This window comes from Ovis aries, chromosome 4 (genome assembly GCF_016772045.2).
Source record: "Ovis aries strain OAR_USU_Benz2616 breed Rambouillet chromosome 4, ARS-UI_Ramb_v3.0, whole genome shotgun sequence".
Classification (NCBI taxonomy): domain Eukaryota; kingdom Metazoa; phylum Chordata; class Mammalia; order Artiodactyla; family Bovidae; genus Ovis; species Ovis aries.
Genome location: NC_056057.1, coordinates 101658927 through 101679129, shown reverse-complemented (window position 1 = coordinate 101679129; position 20203 = coordinate 101658927). Strand labels below are relative to the sequence as shown.

Sequence of the window (20203 nt, the reverse complement as noted above, 5' to 3'; positions counted from 1 at the left end):
AAGTCCAAACTCCTTAGTGTGGCTTATAACAGAACGGCCATGTAATTTATTTATCATTCATTGCAAAGCATCTGAGAATGAGAAGGGATGCTAACAGTAATGACAGTGGGATAGTTGGGCAAACTACGACTGCCCCAGTCAAATAGGAATCTCCATTAGCCTCACATGTGGCAGTTCATGACCAGTTCATGACCTGGCCTCTAGTTCCATAACCAGCACTTCATCCATGTCTACCTTGTAACACATACTATTTCTAATCAGTACAAAAGTTCTGCAATGCTTTATTATTACTCTCATTTTACATATAAGGAAATGCAAAGAAATTCAACAGCTTACAAGACAGTAAACAGGAAAAGGCAGAACCAGAAGTCAAATCCTGATGTGTTTGGTTTCCAAACTTTTCTTCAGGTGGACGTTTATTTTTAACTAGTAATAAATTCCTAGAATAGAATAAATGGGGAGTTATTGAAATTCCCACGAATACCAAAATCTGTTTTTTTCATATGACTGTATAACGCTCTTCCTGAAGAACAAATCAATCATAACAAAATCAAAGAAAATTTAGATATAAGTACATAAAGTCAAAAATATAACTTCCCCTCTGCCCCAACTCTCAGTTAACTCAATCCCCCTCCCAGAGGTAAACACTGTTGGCAAAATCCTGTTTATACTTTCCAAAGTTTTTAAGATGAAAACATAAATGTGGGTTTCTCTTTTTTCTTGGGATATATACATGAACCACTCTCTTAATACTTCATTAAGAAATCTGGACAATTTTAAACCAAAGATATAAAGTACTTTCACATACCAATCTGCTGACAAATAAAAAATGTTCATATTAATTCTTAATAAAAGACTAGGAGACATCTAGCAATAAACTCATGGGAGTAGAAGAACAAAATATATTTTACACTTAGTAAATTTCATTCCTTGGTTGGCATCTTCAAAGAGTTCAAAATATAATAATGGAAGGCTGAGCCTATTATGTGGAGGTTGAAGAATACATCTTTTGATTCCTGGGACTGGGTTATTACTTTGAAGCCCCAACTCTGTCGTGAATAACCTGGGTCACCACACTATTATTCATCTGAGCCCCAGTCTTTAAGTTCAAAACCAATGAGTTCAACTTCATTAGACTAAAACCCCATGTATCTGATGACGCTAATGCATCAGCAACACCAAACAGGGCCCCCCATTAGACAAACTCACTACCCTCTCTTGTCTATCAGCTGGGCCATTTTCACCAAAACAGAAAACAGACATCCAAAAGAAAAACTTAATTGGAGAATTACTGAACTGTGGAGGAGGATCATTGATTCCCTCACCCTGCTAACTTCAGGGCTTGTTCCCATGAAGATTCACTTCTAGAGGGAGAAGAGAAACACAGTTTTCATGATAGGTATTTCTTTTCCACTATTGAAGTTCCCTTCTTGGGAAGAGAGGTCACAATAATATACCCTGTGGGCTTTCTCTACAAAGTCCCTTGTGTCTCTTCTCATAAAAGTGTGAGACCTTGACCTTGTCTGAACTTAGTTATTTCCCAAAGGCTGCATCTCCAAATTCCACTACATTGGGGGTTAGGAAATCATACTTTCAAGGAGGCACACAGCTCAGTCAATAGCAGTAGTTCAACTCCATTCTTTTTCTGATCATAGGAGTGAAACTTCCCACCAGAATCATGTGTGGTCTTGGGTCCATCTACACTGCAAGTCTCACTGGCACAAGGGGGATAACTTGCCTGATCCTTGAGTTCACTGTCAACAGTCCCATGTTTTTCATAGAAAAGTCAAGTAGTCTTTATCTACAATAAAGGTGATACCATGTACATAGCATACATTTTGTGGTCCTATTCATCAGTACCAACAATTGTCCCTTCTTCCAACAGATGTAGGATTGTGAATGTCTTTAGCCATATGCTTTAACTGAGGGACAGTTGGTTCTTTGAGAGTATTCTTCCCTCCCTATGAGTACACATTTCTCTGTGTGTACTGGACCGGGAGCTGATGGTAGTGGTTCATCCATAACTATACTTGGCTAGTATTCTGCACGCATGCCAGAGGCACTCTTGGGCAACAATCTGACAGTGCAGCACGAGCCTTCTTTTCATGTAACACATCCTCCACAACACATGCTTCTTTAGAAATGAGAGACTCTGCATGACTCACCAACATTCAAGGGTAAGGTCACTGGTAGAAAAACCAAGTAAGCAAGGCACATCTCTTTCAAAGAAAGGACACAACCACCAAAAGGAAGAAGGGTCAGTCCTATCAGTAAGAACACATTAACGCAAACATCACAGAAAAGCCTTGATATAGTAGGTTAAGAAATTAGGAAACATTTTAATCTCAAATAATGAGATAGCAGGGACAGCTCCAGGATTGATTTGTTCAAGTGGCTCATTGACATATCAAGAACTCAGGATCTTTTTTACTCTAACATCAATAATGTGTCAGCCACTCAACATAACTTCCTTTATGGTCACTAAGTGATTACCACTGCTCAGGCATCTCATTCATGGAGACGTAACAAGATTCATTGGGAAAAAGGGGGCACATCTCTTCCCATGTGTCCTATTTTAAGAACAATAAATCTTTCACCCAAAGTCCTCCAGCCAATTCCTTACATTTCAGGAGCCAGGACTTGTTCATATTCCCCTCCCTAATAGCATCACCAGCTCAATGAATATGAGTTTGAGCAAACTCCAGGAGACAGCAAAGGACAGGGAAGTTGTGTGCTGCAGTCTATGGGGTCGCAAAGAATAGGACATGACTTAGTGATTGAATACTAACAACAAAACCTATCAGTGAAATAAAGGTAATGGGATTAGTATGATTCACTTTGGAAAAATCACATTTTATACCTGAATTACAATGGAAACTCAGAACTAAATCAGCAAGGAAGGAGGAAAGCCAATTGAGTTGGCAACCACTGTCAGATATGCAGATGACACCACCCTCATGGCAGAAAGTGAAGAGGAACTCAAAAGCCTCTTGATGAAAGTGAAAGAGGAGAGTGAAAAAGTTGGCTTAAAGCTCAACATTCAGAAAATGAAGATCATGGCATCTGGTCCCATCACTTCATGGCAAATAGATGGGGAAACAGTAGAAATAGTGTCAGACTTTATTTTGGGGGGCCCCAAAATCACTGCAGATGGTGACTGCAGCCATGAAATTAAAAGACGCTTACACCTTGGAAGAAAAGTTATGACCAACCTAGATAGCATATTCAAAAGCAGAGATATTACTTTGCCAAAAAGATCCATCTAATCAAGGCTATGGTTTTTCCAGCAGTCATGTATGGATGTGAGAGTTGGACTGTCGAGAAAGGTAAGCACCGAAGAATTGATGCTTTGAACTGTGGTGTTGGAGAAGACTCTTGAGAGTCCCTTGGACTGCAAGGAGATCCAACCAGTCCATTCTGAAGGAGATCAGTTCTGGGTGTTTTTTGGAAGGAATGATGCTAAAGCTGAAACTCCAGTACTTTGTCCACCTCATGCGAACAGCTGACTCACTGGAAAAGACTCTGATGCTGGGAGGGATTAGGGGCAAGAGGAGAAGAGGACGACAGAGGATGAGATGGCTGGATGGCATAACCAACTCAATGGACCTGAGTTTGAGTGAACTCTGGGAGTTGGTGATGGACAGGGAGCCCTGGCGTGCTGCAATTCATGGGGTTGCAAAGAGTCAGACATGACTGAGCGACTGAACTGAACTGAACTGAACTGAGTGTCTGTTATACCTAACAGTCAGGACTGATGGGTAATGCAAGAATATGCTTTTGGTAGAATATAGGATCACTTCTTACATCCAACTGAAATCACCCCTCCCATCATGTGTGCTTAAGAACTTCAAGGAAGATAGGAGACTGGGACTAAAACATTTGGGATGTTATCAGTTGCATCAGCTTTTTGAGATAGGAAGGCAGTGATCACATTTAATTAAATTATGTAAATCCTTTCCCAAATGGCTGTTGCTCTTGTTTCCTCTCATAAATGGATGAAATGAACAAATAAATGATAGGACTACTCAGATTCCATTCCTTGGGAACTGTCACATAATCCTTGCCAGTGAAACCAGAGGGGCAGATACAGAGCACTGACCTTAACAGAATCTCAGCAAGATAGTGGCCTGACCAGCTTATCCTATGGTTTAAATTAGATGCACTTCTGCCAATACAAGAGAAAAATCAGTTTGCTGTTCTGACAGTACTTTTGCTGCAACCGTTTATGTAGAATATACACAATTATTCAAAAAATGTTGGCAGTGATGTTATTCATATTCATTAAATAAGAACCATCTGAGAACGCTAAAATTTATCCTATTTTCAGCTAACAATTAAGGACTGTTGCATAATAATCAGGCTCTTGAAACATTTTCTCTAAACATTTCAATTTCTATTAACCATTTTAATTAAATTCAAGTTGTAATAAAAATATAGAATGGTGCTGTCCTCTTTAAGCTATGATGTTAAGAGCCAATCTGTGGATTTTTAAACAGATATAAGCTGAGTTTCTAGGTAGGAGGCACAGTGCCACAGTATAAAAATGAGATATTCCATGAGAGAAGGCATGGAAGTTTCATCTCTGCTACTTAACTCTGTTTCCTACATATGTCAATCAATTACTGTCAAACTGCTCATCTCTGAAGTGGGAGTAATATTATCTGTTGTGTAAGTTTGCTGTATAAAGCACTCAGTACAGTACCTAGCACATAATACGTACTTGAAGATGAGAGACATTAGTATTTATAATAGATTTGAAATAACTTGCATATACTTTCCACTGTTATTCTATCTAACCTAAACCTAGAAAACACAGATAGCACTAATGTTATTTTATAATTATATAAATTAATTTGCAAATGTATAAGCATTCAGACCACAACACCCAAAAGATCAAACTTAGAATCCCCTGTGATGTCTCATTTTATATGATAACCTGTTAACCACATGCCATGTCTAGATATATGGTAACACATTATTCCAGATGATTCTGTGAGGATATTTTTGGATGAGATTAACATTTAAGTCAGTTGACTTTAAGCAAAGCAGATTGCCCTACATAATATAGGTGGGCCATATCCAATCAGTTAAAGGCCCAAAAGAACAAAAACACTGAGTCCCCCTGAGCTAGAGGGAATGCTGCCAACAGACGGCCTTCATACATGAACTGCAGCATCAGCTCTTCCTGGTTCTCCTACCAGCCCACCCTGCAGATTTTTCACTTGTTTCCATGATCACCATGAGAAGTCCATAGCTCAAAGGGTAAAGATTCTGCCTGCAATGCAGGAGATCCAGGTTTGATCCCTGTTTTTTGAAGATCCTCTGGAGAAGGAAATGGCAACCCACTCTAGTATTCTTGCCTGGAGAATCCCATGCACAGAGGAGCTTGGCAGGCTATAGTCCATGAGGTCACAAGCATTGGACACAAGTTAGTAACTAAACCACCACCATAATCACCTAAGCAAATTCCGTAAAATAAATCACCTCTGCATATATAACCCAACAGTGGCCACAGAACAGAAAAGGTCGGTTTTCATTCCAATCCCAAAGAAGGGTAATACCAAAAAAGGTTCAAACTACCATACAGTTGCACTCAATTCACATGCTAGTAAGGTTGTACTCAAAATCCTTCAAGCTAGACTTCAGCAGCACATGAACAGAGAAAATTCAGATGTACAAGCTGGGTTTAGAAAAAGCAGAGGAAACCGAGATAGAATTGCCAACATTTTTTAGATCATAGAGAAAGCAAGGAAAGTCCAGAAAAATATCTACCTGGAATCAAGATTGTGGGGAGAAATGTCAGTAACCTCAGATATGTAGATGATACCACTCTAATGACAGAAAGTGAACAGAAACTAAACAGCCTCTTGATGAAGGCGAAAGAGGAGAGTGAAAAAGCTGACTTAAAACTCAACATTCCAAAAACTAAGATTGTGGTTTTCAGTCCCATCACTTCATGGCAAAGAAAAGAGGAAAAAGTTGAATCAGTTACAGATTTCATTTTCTTGGGCTTCAAAATCACTGCAGTGACTGCAGCCATGAAATTAAAAGATGCTTGTTCTTGGAAGAAAAACTATGACAAACCTAAACAGCATATATTAAAAAGCCAAGACATCACTTGGCTGACAAAGTCCATAGAGTCAAAGCTATGGTTTTTCCAGTAGTCATGCACGGACATGAGAGTTGGACCATAAAGAAAGCTGAGTGCTGAAGAACTAATGCTTTTGAATTGCGGTGCTTGAGAAGTCCCTTGAGAGTCCCTTGAACTGCAAGGAGATCAAACCAGTCAATCCTAAAGGAAATCAAACCCTAAATATTCATTAGGAGGACTGATGCTAAAGCTGAAGCTCCAATACTTCGACCATCTGATGAAAGAGCCCACTCATTGGAAAAGACCCTGATCCTGGGAAAAGTTGAAGGCAAAAGGAGAAGGGAGTGAAAGAGGATGAAATGGTTAGACAGCATCACCAACTCAATGGACATGAATCTGAGCAAGCTACAGGAGATAGTGAAGGACAGGGGAGCCTGGTGTGCTACAGTCCATTGGGTCAAAAAGTGTTGGTCATGACTTAGTGACTGAACAACAACAGCAACATATATGCACATCTTTTTGGTTTGGTTTCTCTAGATGGGGCTTCCACAATGGCTCAGTGGGCAAATAATCTGCCTGTAATGCAGGAGATACAGGAGACATGGGTTCAATCCTTGGGTCGTGAAGATCCCCTGGAGAAGGAAATGGCAACCCACTCCAGTGTTCTTGCCTGGAAAATCTCATAGACCCTTAAACCTGGGCTAATATGTCTCCTCAGGCAAAAAGTATCTTATTACGTGTTAGCTCCTGACAGCAGTTGTCAGTTATGACAGCATTATGGCCCTTCATGATAGGTAGGTTCTCTTCTCACTAGCTATGTCCCCTGCCAGTGTATAAAGGACAGAGTAAACTCTGTTCACATTCCTTGACAGCCAGAACCACAATCTACTATTCTCATTAATTCCCTTAAGGACAATTTAGTCTTGGAAATATCAGAGGATTAAAACCCTATTTACTAACTGTCCAAAAATATATATCTACCTTCAAAATATACGCCTGTAGTACAGGAAACCCGGTTTCAATCCCTTGGTTGGGAAGATCCCCTGGAGGAGGAAATGGCAACCCACTCTAGTATTCTTACATGGGGAATCCCACGGATAAAGAAGCTTGTCAGCCTACAGTCCACAGAGTCCCAAAAGAGTCTGACAGGACTGAGCGACTTACTTACACTTTCTTAATATCCACATGTCTATTTCAAAATTTATCCAGGCTTCCTGTCAAAACTGTATTGTCCAACCACTTAGGTCTCTTACCTCCTGCCCCTTATCTATCTATCTATTGATTATCTTGTGGTTTATTACCAGGTTTTGCCTATTTTGTTATTTTTCCTAAGGAAGAGATCAACTTGTTAGAGGAATGAGATATAATTTCTAATGGCAAAATTTGGGTCACTTTTTAACTAATTTGTGGGAATATATCTATCCTTAAAGATTGTTATACTTTTTTGGAAGTGGTCTATATCAGGTCAAGATAGAGATTAAGAAGGGAATTTAAATTATTTCATTTAAAAACAAAGAACAAGAAAAATATATGATTTTTTCTCTTCACATTTCCAGGAAGAGGGCTAGAGAACTTAATGTTTATCTAATCTTTGGAGCTTATCTCTTTGAACCTAGTTTACATCCATATAACCCAAATCCATAGTAAGACTACACATCCTAGTCAGCGTAGTGGTGATAAACACAGTTTAGGTTAAGACAAATGCATAGAACTGGGACATAATAGACAAGTACTTGGAAACGGAAACTAGACTGTAGAAATATATGGCTGTATAATAAATAGGTCACTTGCATATTAATGAGCTCCTATGACCTTGGAATTTGTTCCTGAATCCTCTACAAGCTACACTCTCAGTGAAATAGTGTATTATTTGGGAATAGCATATTTGTGTTCCATTTTCTTAGCCAGGTTGAAAATAAACATTCCTATGAGGCTTAAAAAATCCATTTTGAAGTATCTAGACAAAACTATTCAAAGTGTGGATTTGGAGGAACTATCTCTCTGAATATCTGAGATATGTCAAATGTTTAGGTATAAGCACTGAAGGTTATCAATACTACATTAACCTTTTAAAAAGAGTGTGAATACTTTTATCCCTAAGTTTTGAAGGAAAAAAAAAAAAAAAACAGTGGAAAGAACTCTAAAGCTGTTCCCCCAAGATTCTGTCTCCTGGTTATTCAATCAAACACTATCTAGGTAGGGCTACGAAGGGATTTTGTAGATGTAATTGAGGTTATGGACCTTAAATTATGGAAAGTAGCCTGTATTATCCAGATGGGCTCATTCTAATTACCTGACCTCTTAAAAGCAGAGAAATTTCACCAGCTCAAGTCAGAGGAGAGATGAGACAGAAGAGGCGAGTCAGACTCAAAGGAAGTTGCAATCATCCTCCAAAAGCTGAGAATGACCTCAGGCTGACAAGCAGCAAGGCAACTGAGACTTCAGTCCTACAACCAGGCAGAACTAAATTCTGCCAACAGCCTAAATAATTTTCTCCCAAAGCCTCCTGATGAAAACCTAGGGGGCCTAAAATCTTGAGGTTACACTATGGGATCTGGAGCACAGCTCATGGGTCCTCTGGATCCCTGAACTGCAGAACAGTCAGATCATAAATCTGTGTGGTTTAACCTGCTAAATCTGTGATAATTTATTATGGCAACAACACAACACTAATCAAGTACTTAATAATAATTTTTTATCTTCCTCCATTTCCTCTATTCCTTCCCCCTTCATAGGAGCAAAAGCAGTTTTCAGAAAATCTATAGAAGGAAAAATCTATGCTTTGCAGATGCACCCTACAAATTTAAATTAGCCAATAGCAATTATTCAAATTAGCATTTTCCCCTAAAATCAGACTGGTAAAAGAAACAAGCACACATTTCCATTGAGAAGAAAGGACTCCAAATTTGCATTCTGTCATTTACTAGTTTACATGACTTTGGATACATTTTTAATCCTTTAAAACATTATGAGGACTAAATTTAAGTGAATATCTCATTTATAAGAGATTTTATAATAATTTTTAAAGATACAGAAAGATAAGACTCTATTACCTAAATTCATCATATTTGTGGAAGCAATCTATATTTACTATAAAACAAATATAACAAACATCACATGAGATTAATCTTTTAAAAAAATTAAAAAGATAAAAGCATATTTTAACATTTCAGAATAATTCCTGTAAATATTCTGCTGCAAATATCCTTCCAGACACTCAATTTTTACAGCATATAACATACATATAAATATTAAGAAGAGGTGGCAAGAATACACAGAAGAACTATACAAAAGGATCTTAATGATGAAATAAACACAACAGTGTGATCACTCACCTAGAACCAAATATACTAGACTGTGAAGTCAAGTGGGCCTTAGGAAGCATCACTATGAACAAAGCCAGTGGAGGTGATGGAATTCCAGCTGAGCTGTTTCAAATCCTAAAAGATGATGCTGTGAAAGTGCTGCACTCAATATGCCAGCAAATTTGGAACATTCACGGTTGCCACAAGACTGAGAAAGATCAGTTTTCATTCCAATCCCAAAGAAGGGCAATGCCAAAGAATGTTCAAACTACTACATAATTGCATTCATCTCATATGCTAGCAAAGTAATGCTCAAAATTCTCCAAACTAAACTTCAAAAGTACGTGAACCGAGAACTTCCAGATGTTCAAGCTGGATTTAGAAAAGATAGAGGAACCAAAAATCAAACTTCCAACATCTTTTGGATCATAAAAAAAGCAAGAGAGTTCCAGAAAAACATCTACTTTGGCTTCATTAACTACACTAAAGTCTTTGACTGTGTGGATCACAACAAACTGTGGAAAATTCTGAAAGAGATGGGAGTATCAGACCACTTTACTTGCCTCCTGAGAAATGTGTATGCAGGTCAAGAAGCAACAGTTAGAACCGGACATGGGACAACAGACTGGTTCCAAATTGGGAAAGGAGTACATCAAGGCTGTATATTGTCACCCTGCTTATTTAACTTCTGTGCAGAGTACATCATGTGAAATTCCAGGCTGGATGAAGCACAAGCTGGAATCAAGATTGCGGGGAGAAATAACAATAACCTCCGATATCCAGATGATACCACCCTTATGGCAGAAAGTGAAGAGGAACTAAAGAGCCTCTTGATGAAAGTGAAAGAGTAGAGTGAAAAAAAAAAATGGCTTAAAACTCAACATTCAAAAAATGAAGATCATGGCATCTGGTCCCATCACTTCATGGCAAATAGATGGGGAAACAATGGAAACAATGACATACTTTATTTTCTTGGGCTCCAAAGTCACTGCAGATGGTGACCATAGCCATGAAATTAAAAGATGCTTGCTCATTGGAAGAAAAGCTATGAGCCATCAAGACATCATATTAAAAAGCAGAGACATTCCTTTGCCAACAAAGGTCCATCTATTCAAAGCTATGGTTTCTTCAGTAGTCATGTATAGATGTGGCACTTAGACTATAAAGAAAGCTGAGTGCCGAAGAACTGACACTTTTGAGCTGTGGTGTTGGAGAAGACTCTTGAGAGTCTCTTGGGCTCTATATTCCATCCTAAAGGAAATCAGTCCTGAATATTCATTGGAAGGACTGATGCTAAAACTCCAATACTTTGGCCACCTGATGCAAAGAACTGATTCATTGGAAAGGACCCTGGTGCAGGGAAAGACTGAAGGCAGGAGGAGAACGGGACAACAGAGGATGAGATGGTTAGATGGCATCTCTGAGTTGATGGACACGAGTTTAAGCAAGCTCCGGAAGTTGGTGATGGACAGGGAAGCCCGGCATGCTTCAGTCCATGGGGTCAGAAAGAGTCAGACATACTGAGCAACTGAACTGAACTGAATGCATATTAAACAATGTACATATATAGGATAGCAGGGAAATGTATTGATGATTCTTCTCTTTTCTTATTGCTATAAAGACACCAGAAAGAATGAGAACTTCTTTTTTCCAAGGGAAACTCAAAACTGAGTTTCACAGACTGAATTTTCCATACCTGGGGCTTCTCTTCCACCTGCCTAGGGAGAGAAACTTCCCTTAACTGCGAAAATGAGGTTCGCTTAGGTCCTTGTGACAGGACCATCCTGGACAGCAGAGGAAGAGGCAGGGCATCCAAAGGGAATGCCTGCAGTGACCTCTCAGAAGATCCAAATCACACTCAGCAAAGATCAAGTGCCAAAACAAACTTCTAGCGGATAAGATCAGAATATATGCCACCTAAATATATATCATAGTAAAATTTTAAAATGTGGTGCTTCTTATATCCAAACTGTGTTGTTAATATAATATACTCATATAAAATTTCACAAAAATTCTAGAACCTGTTTTTCACTTCATGTCTTTAACTTTTTTCACATCAATAAATATAATAACAAAATCATTTTAATACCTACATAGTGGTTTTTTGGATAGATGTTTCATAGTTATTTTATTAATAAACTATTTTTGGACATCAGTTAAATCCAAATCTTTACTATTGTAAACAACTGTGCTGTCAAGGTCCATTATCTTTAACAAAATGAAAGAGTAAGTCAAGGTGACCTGTGCTTTACCAAGACCAGAGCCAGAGAGCCTAGAGGCACAGTTGATGGAGGTTGTAACTAGGATACTTATTTGCTTCCCCATGAAGGATGAAAGGTATCAATAAGATCTGCCACAGCATATGGACTCTTTTACAGCTTTCTGACAGCTCGCTCTCTAATACTTATTTTTGAATGCTTTTTATTTTCTTTGGTTTCCTCAAAGACAGGTAGCATCTTGCAAGCAAGGCAACAAATATATTGTTTTCATAGCCTTAGGCTCTCTTCAATATTTTGCAAACAGTAAATGCATAAAAATATAATTACAATTATACTTATTTTCACTAAGTTCATCTTTAAAATTATATTATGACTTGGCTTCTCTAAAAACCATAAACCTGTGATGGTTGAATGCTGTTTCTAATATCTAAAATTTGATTTCGTGATACATGGTTAGTCCTCTGCTATTTTTTAATGCAGTTGGACTATGAGTGCACCCTCTAATATCAACAAAGACAGACAATTTTACTATGGAACCTGTATGCCCAGTTATCTTCCTGGTGGCTCAGATGGTAAAGAATCTGCCTGCAATGCAGGAAATTCAGGTTTGATCCCTTGGTCTGCAAGTTCCCCTGCAGAAGGGAATAACTACTACCGAAGGTAATGGCACCCCACTCCAGTACTCTTGCATGGAAAATCCCATGGAGGGAGGAGCCTGGTAGGCTGAAGTCCATGGGGTCGCTAAGAGTCAGACATGACTGAGCGACTTCACTTTCACTTTTCAGTTTCATGCACTGGAGAAGGAAATGGCAACCCACTCCAGTGTTCTTGTCTGGAGAATCCCAGGGACGGGGGAGCCTGGTGGGCTGCCGTCTATGGGGTCGCACAGAGTCGGACACAACTGAAGTGACTTAGCAGCAGCAACAGTATTCTTGCCTGGCAAATCTCATGCACAGAGGAGCCTGGCTGACTACAGTCTATGGGGTAGCAAAGAGTCGGACACAACTGAGCAGCTAACACTACACACACTATGATTCAATAAATATATCTGATATAACTTGATAAGCTCATGTTTTATTGTATTTTACTGCTGAAATTGTTTGGTTTCTTATCAGTTCCAAGGAGTTGAATTTGCTTAAATATATGCAATTATGTCCCCAAGCAGAAACTTCAAATACACTTAAATAAATACAAACATTGAGCAAAAGATATTGAGAGAAGGGAAATCCCATGTACTGAATCCAGCAACAGAATCTTGATATAATGCCAAACCAAACCAATGAAATATTTGATATAAGTTTTCCTTAATCCCATTCTCCCCTAGCTTTTCTGTCCAAATGGCTCATTAGCTATTAATACAAAACTTCAGACAGACAGCTGGTGTGTCCTATTGACTGGCTTCTGGCTGCTTTTCCTCTGAACTCCACAGGCAAGCAATGAGTTCCCAATATTGAAGAGTTATTTTTCCAAGTAACCAGGAATTAGCTCTTAGTGTAGAATCTAAATTTATCATCATGCACAACCTGGTCTTTAAATATCTTAATCTGAAAAGTTTCATATAACTAGGAGAAGGTGGAAGTACCCAGAAGAAACTCAACAGTCTCATAAGGCAAGCCTTGCCAACACGGTGCTATAGGGTGAGTCCATTGCTCCCCAGCAAAGGTGTCTATTCAAACTTCACCAAGTTTTAAATCCTTTAACAGGGTCTCAAAAATCCATATTCACATAAATTATTTAATGGATACAGAATGCAAGAAAAACCACTATGTTTTTCCTCCCATCCTGAACATGTTACAAGTGTATTTTCTTTTTTCCTAGCCTTTAAAAAACCGTTTACTTTATATTGGCGTATAGTTGATTAACAATGTTGTGTTAGTTTCAGGTGTATAGCAAAGTGACTTAGTTACACATATACATGTGTCTCGTCTGTTTTCAACAGACTGGTTCCAAATCGGGAAAGGAGTACGTCAAGACTATATATTGTCACCCTGCTTATTTAACTTCTGTGCAGAGTACATCGTGTGAAATGCCAGGCTGGATGAAGCACAAGCTGGAATCAAGACTGCTGGGAGAAACAACAATAACCTCAGATATGCAGATGACACCACCCCTATGGCAGAAAGCAAAGAAGAATTAAAGAGACTCTTGATGAAAGTGTAAGAGGAGAGTGAAAAAGTTGGCTTAAAACTCAACATTAAGAAAACTAAGATCATGGCATCTGATCCCATCACTTCATCGGAAATAGATGAGGAAACAATGGAAACAGTGAGAGACCTTTTTTTGATGGGGGTTGCCTCCAAAATCACTGCAGATGGTGACTGCAGCCATGAAATTAAAAGATGTTTGCTTCTGGGAAGAAGAAGCTATGAAGTGAAATGAAGTGAAGTGAAAGTCACTCAGTCGTGTCTGACCCTTTGTGACTCCATGGATTATATAGTCCCTGGAATTCTCCAGGCCAGAATACTCGAGTGGGTAGCCTTTCCCTTCTCCAGGGGATCTTCCCATCCTAGACAGCATATTAAAAAGCAGAGACGTTACTTTGCCAACAAAGGTCTGTCTAGTCAAAGCTATTGTTTGTCCAGTAGTCATGTAAGGATGTGGGAGTTGGACTATAAAGAAAGCTGAGTGCCAAAGAATTGATGCTTTTGAGCTGTGGTATTGGAGAAGACTCTTGAGAGTCCCTTGGGCTACAAGGAAATCAAACCAATCAATCCTAAAGGAAATCAGTCCTGAATATTCATTGGAAGGACAGATACTGAAGCTGAAACTCCAATACTTTGGCCACCTGATGCAAAGAACCGATTCATTGGAAAAGACCCTGGTGCAGGAAAAGATTAAAGGCATGAGGAGAAGGGAATGACAGAGGATAAGATGCTTGGATGGCATCACCAACTTGATGGACATGACTTTGAGCAAGCTCTGGGAGTTGGTGAAGGACAGGGAAGCCTGGTGTGCTCCTCCATGGAGTTGCAAAGAGTCAGACACGACTGAGTGACTGAACTGATTCTTTTTTCAAATTCTTTTCAGGTTTAGGTTGTTACATAATATTGAGCAGGATTCCCTGTGCTATACAGCGGGTTCTTGTTGGTTACCCATTTTAAATATAGTAGTGTTTACATCTCAATCCCAAATTCCCTAGCTATTCCCTCTGTCACCAGACAGAGGCATTTTCTATTTTCAAACAGGATAGTTTTAAAAGAGAGAAATGTTATGAAAAGGAAGTAATTCGAAGCGATGAGTACTATACAGGAGAGAAGCTTGACAATTCTGCCCTAGCTTTTTTTGGTGGGATAAAGAATGGAGGATCACGCCTATACACACACACATATATAAGCACACACTGCATTTGTTTTGGCTTTTTAACCACATTTTTCATAAAAGCCCCAGATGATGAAACTATCTCTTTCTGAGGCCATATCCATGAATCACTGTGTAGCTTCCAATAACTTAAGAGACCCCATGCCCCCCAAAATCTAGTCTTCCTGATTTGTCTGTCTCCCAAAGAGCGACTTCCCTTTCACTTTTCACTTTCATGCATTGGAGAAGGAAATGGCTACCCACTCCAGTGTTCTTGCCTGGAGAATCCCAGGAACGGGGGTGCCTCATGGGCTGCCGTCTATGGGGTCACACAGAGTCAGAGACAACTGAAGTGACTTAGCAGAAGCAGCAGCAAACAGGCAAACTCCAGTAAACATTAACATAAAGGTCAGCCTTGAAAGTCATTTTAAATATGGGGAAGATTTTTTTTTAATTAGTCATCATTTTAACGGGCTTATCAGGATTAGTGGAGAGAGACAGAAGATGCTGCATCTACACCTGGAACGCCATATACTCATGACTGCTTAACATTTTTCACATTTGTGTACTTGGATGTCACTGTAGCCCCATATATTTTGTTAGAATATTCTCTGGTCCTATGCACAGCTAATGTACATAATCAATATTGTAAATTGAATGAATAACAAGAAAAATATATCTGAACTATTTGACTTTCCTTTCTGTTTCAGCATGAACAAATAAATGAGACATAGTAAAAATTATCTGGATCCAAATAGAATATTGGGTTTCCCTGGTAGCTCAGGGGATAAAGAATCCACCTGCAATGCAGGAGACTCCAGTTCAATTCCTGGGTCAGGAAGATCCCCTGGAGAAGGGATAGGCTATCCACTCCAGTATTCTTGGGCTTCCCTGGTGACTCGGATGGTGAAGAATCTGCCAGCGATGCAGGAGACCTGGGTTCGATCCCTGGGTCAGGAAGTTCCCCTGGAGGAGGGCATGGCAACCCTCTCCAGTATCCTTGCCTGGAGAATCGGCATGGACAGAGAAGTTGGTGGGCTGCAGCACATAGGGTCACAAAGAGTCAGACACAACTGAATGACTAAGCACAGCACAGCACAGAATCTTAGGCTTCTAAGGGAAAAAAGGGCAAAACAGCTCATGGGTAGAATGAATTTCATGTTAGTAACACATACAACAATATGTCTGAACTCAAATTATTGTTTCACTTAGAGTCATTCCAGTTTTAATATTCTTACTCACAAGAGTAAGATATCTTGCAAGTCTTCTGACAAAACTTGATTTATAATTTGGTAGATTCTGCTGCATGAATCCTTAAGCAAAATTGTTACTGAGCACGACAAACGGAAAGGCACTGCCATTCTTCATGTTTTCTTCTTTGTAGATGAAACCTTTGATTTAACCAAAAATAAGGAGACCTGCCCTTGAGAGTCTAAAAAATAGTCTTTGGAGTCAGTGGTGTGTCTCATACAAAGTAGATTTCAAAGTAGTAACTTCTTCCTGTGCTGTTTCTGCGGAATATATGCAGAAATGTTTCTTTGGATGCCAAGGCAGCATTGGGGAACCAACTCTGGTGTACTGAACGGTTAATAATAACTGAATCATTTTTCTCTGAATTCCTTAAGTGTTAGAATGAAGTCATATCAATCATATCCAGACATGACTGAGTCAAGCTACTCTGACTCCTCTGTCCATGGAATTCTCCAAGCAAGAATGCTGGAGTGGTAGCCGAATTCCCTTTCCCAGGGGATCTTCCCAACCCAGGAATACAACATAAAGCCCTAATTTTAAATAAATAAAACTACACAATGATTTAACTTCTGAAACCAACAATATACTCTACCCATGCCCTGAATTAAATCATTTGTAGCAAGGATGAAAACACTCATGGCCAATTCATTAATACTTCTTGGCAAACCCATGACTTCTAGTTCTCCCCCCCAAATTAAGTGATCTACTTAAGAAAGGTTAATGAGAAGAACAAGTATATTTCATTTCTGCTACTCAATGTTTTTGGTCCACAATGTTAGATATGGTTTTTAAGAACATTTGTTGTCAGTTGTATAATCTAGCCCACTTTTAAATGTAGCATTATTATCTGATTTCCAAGTCTACATGCTAGGTGTGAGATGGGTGTAAATGAAGAGAAAATTCTTTGATGGTTTTACACCCAAAGATGATATTTATCTATGTTACTCCCCAATTCAGGAAACATATATATATATATATATATATATATATATATATATATATAGCTACCATGTTTAAAGTGCTTAAGCATGTCAGGTATGGTACTATTTTCCATGAATTATTTACTAACTCTCATAGGGATTCTCTGAACTAGGCATTACTACTATGTTTTATAGATGAGGAAACTCAGGTGCAAGAAAATTAATATGTCCAAGTTGAAATGGTAAGTGATGAACTTGTAGCCTCATTGTTTCCGACTTTAAAGCCACCTTATTTTGTTTTCAATATTTTTCTATAAACTGGTATAATTCTAACTTCTTTTCCTGGTGAAGTGATTTTTAAAAACAAGTGAGGTTTTGAAGATCTTAAGTCACCAAAACAACAGAGTAGACGTAGACTCCCAAATGTTAAATTTATTATAGTTATCAAAAACAGAATGCAATTTTTAAAAAGATTTAATATGTTTAAAGAATGAAATAAGCAATCAAAATATGAGGTGGTAACAGAGAGATGAAACCATAAAAATTTATCAGGTTTTTTTTTTTTTCCTTTTCTGCTCTACAGTAGTTTTATTCATATCTCTGTTCAGAGCCCAAATTCACCATGGAAAACTATTTTCCTCCTTTCAGCATCACTTTTTTAAAAATAAAAACTTCAAACATATACAAAAGTAGAGAGAATAATATGACAAATAATAATAGATCTCCATTTCCCAGCAATAATATTCAGCAGTGATCAATCGATATCCACTCTTATCTACAGCTCCTCCCCAAAACTCCCAATATTCCTACTGGATTTTGAAGTAAATTTCAGATATCATTTAATCTATAAACATTTCTGTATTTAACTCTAAAAGATAGTCCTTAAAATATATAACCACAATATCATTATCACCATTAAAAATATTTCTTTTTTCAATTGTTTAACGGTGTTGTTTCATGATTTGTTTTTATCAGGCTTCTAATGAGATCCATAAACTCCACTTATTTTTACATCTGTTAAGTTAATTTTAATCGACAGATTGCTCTTTCATCATTTTTTCCTTTTCCTTATAATCTGTTTATTGACTCAACTGGGCCATTTATCTCACATAGTTTATTACAAACTGAATATTATTGATTGACTCTCTGTGGTGTTACTTTACATTTCTTCTATTTTTTGTATATGCTATTAATCAGTAGTTAGATCTAAACTATCAATTCAAAAGTATGTTTTTGTTTTGGCAATAATGTTTTATGGGTGATATCACACACTTCTATCAAGAGATATGTAATATCTGTTTGTCTCTTTCTTGATGGGAATAATTAATAACTATTACCTAGATTCTTTATTTCAGTAGAGGTTGAAACATGCTGATTCTCAATTGAATCATTCTTTCTTCATTTATTTATTCTCAATTGAATCATTCTTTCTTCATTTATTTGCTAAAAAGCATCTATAAAGAGAATGCTCTCATCAACATTTGATAACCTTGAGGTATAATCCACAAAGGAAATGCAGCATAAAAGGTTGGTTCTATTCCTTTTTTCACCAGTTTTCAAAACAATGCACTGGATCTCCAAAGGTATCCAAAGACACTATTATCTTATAAATTATTATTATTATTGATCCATAGATTTTAAAATATTTGATATATTTTAATTTACTACATTAATTTTTCTCATTATCAAATTGTCCTAATTTTGGCCAGTGATAACTTTTTCAAGTTGACTCTTGAGTCTTTTTGGTCCTAATAATCTTGTAAATCTTTCTTACTTCTTAAAAGAAAATCATTTTTTACCTTTTTGTTTTTCTTCCTTTTTTATTTATTCACTTTAAAGTAAAGCTTCCTTGCTTTTAGCCATACCAGCTGAGGTTAATACATGGGAATGAGCTCAAAGCTCTCCATTGCCATGTAACAATTCACAGACAAAATAAGTAAAAGAATCACCCAGTCAGCCCATCGGAACATAAGAAAATAATGCATAATTCTTGGTTTAAGACACTAAATTTTATTTTAATGAAGCAACATATAATCTTTAAAATATTATACTGACATAAGTTCATCACTGTTAAAATTTTTTCATTTATATTTGGACTTACAACTTCATAGCAATATAGAGAGCTATTTGACATTCTTTTATAAAACTACATGGTTCTCTGTTATATGAACTTATGCTAGATAACCAGTGCTCTAGTGATAGCATTTGGTCTGTTTTGATTCTTTTACCATTACAACAATGCTTTAGTGAAAGTTTCAGTGAAAAGCACATGTTTCTTTTTACATTTTTGCAACATCTGTTTTGATAAAGAATAATAAAATATTATGGAATACAACACGGACCAAAGAAATTAAAAATATGGAAGAATGAATAAAAAACATAGAGAACAGATGGGAAAATTACATTTGTGATAAGAGTTGCAAAAGACAAGAGTCTGGGCAAAAAGCAATACTTGGAGAGTTAATGACTGAGAATATTCAAAAGGGATGAAAGATTTGAATCATCAGAGTTGGTACACAGATACCACATAGTTTAATCAAAAGAAATCCTTTGTTAGATGAATGATGGTAAATTATATACACCAAAGACAAAGTCTTCCAAGGAGACCAAGAGAAAAGAAAGAAAAGGCCTGCAAAAAGACTACATTTACGCTGACAGCTACTTTCTCAAAAGCACCAACAGAAACTAACAGCAAACTATATACAAAGAGCTGACGGAAAACAACTGTCAACCTAAAATTGCATATCCAGAAAACGCTGTCCTTCCAAAATGAAGGCAAAATAAAAATACTTCAGGCTTAAAAAAAAGAAAGGAAAGAATGATCCTGAGGAATTTCACCACCTAATAGATCTTCATTAAATGAAAGCCTAAAGGACATACTAAGAGAAGAAAGAAAATGGTCCTAAAAGAAAGGTCTACCATGAAAGTTACACTAACAAGCAAAATGTGATTGCAAACATGTAGATAAATGTGTCAACACAGATAGATAGATAGATAATATATAATTTGTAGGATTATTAAAGTCATATTAAAATACTAGGTAGTACAATGATTGGGAAATGGATTATTTGAGTTAAAGCCTTTTAAGTTACTCATTTTGATATATAATGGGGTCAAGAC

General features: G+C 37.6%; 1 long non-coding RNA gene across 1 annotated transcript in view; it reads right to left on the bottom strand.

The window, feature by feature from the left end:
* Nucleotides 1–265: 265 nt before the first annotated feature.
* The window catches only part of LOC121819433 (uncharacterized), a 299472-nt gene continuing 279534 nt past the window's right edge, over nucleotides 266–20203 (bottom strand). The window contains exon 3 of the long non-coding RNA XR_006059695.2: nucleotides 266–440. This is a non-coding gene — a long non-coding RNA (uncharacterized LOC121819433). The remainder of the gene's footprint in view (nucleotides 441–20203) is intronic.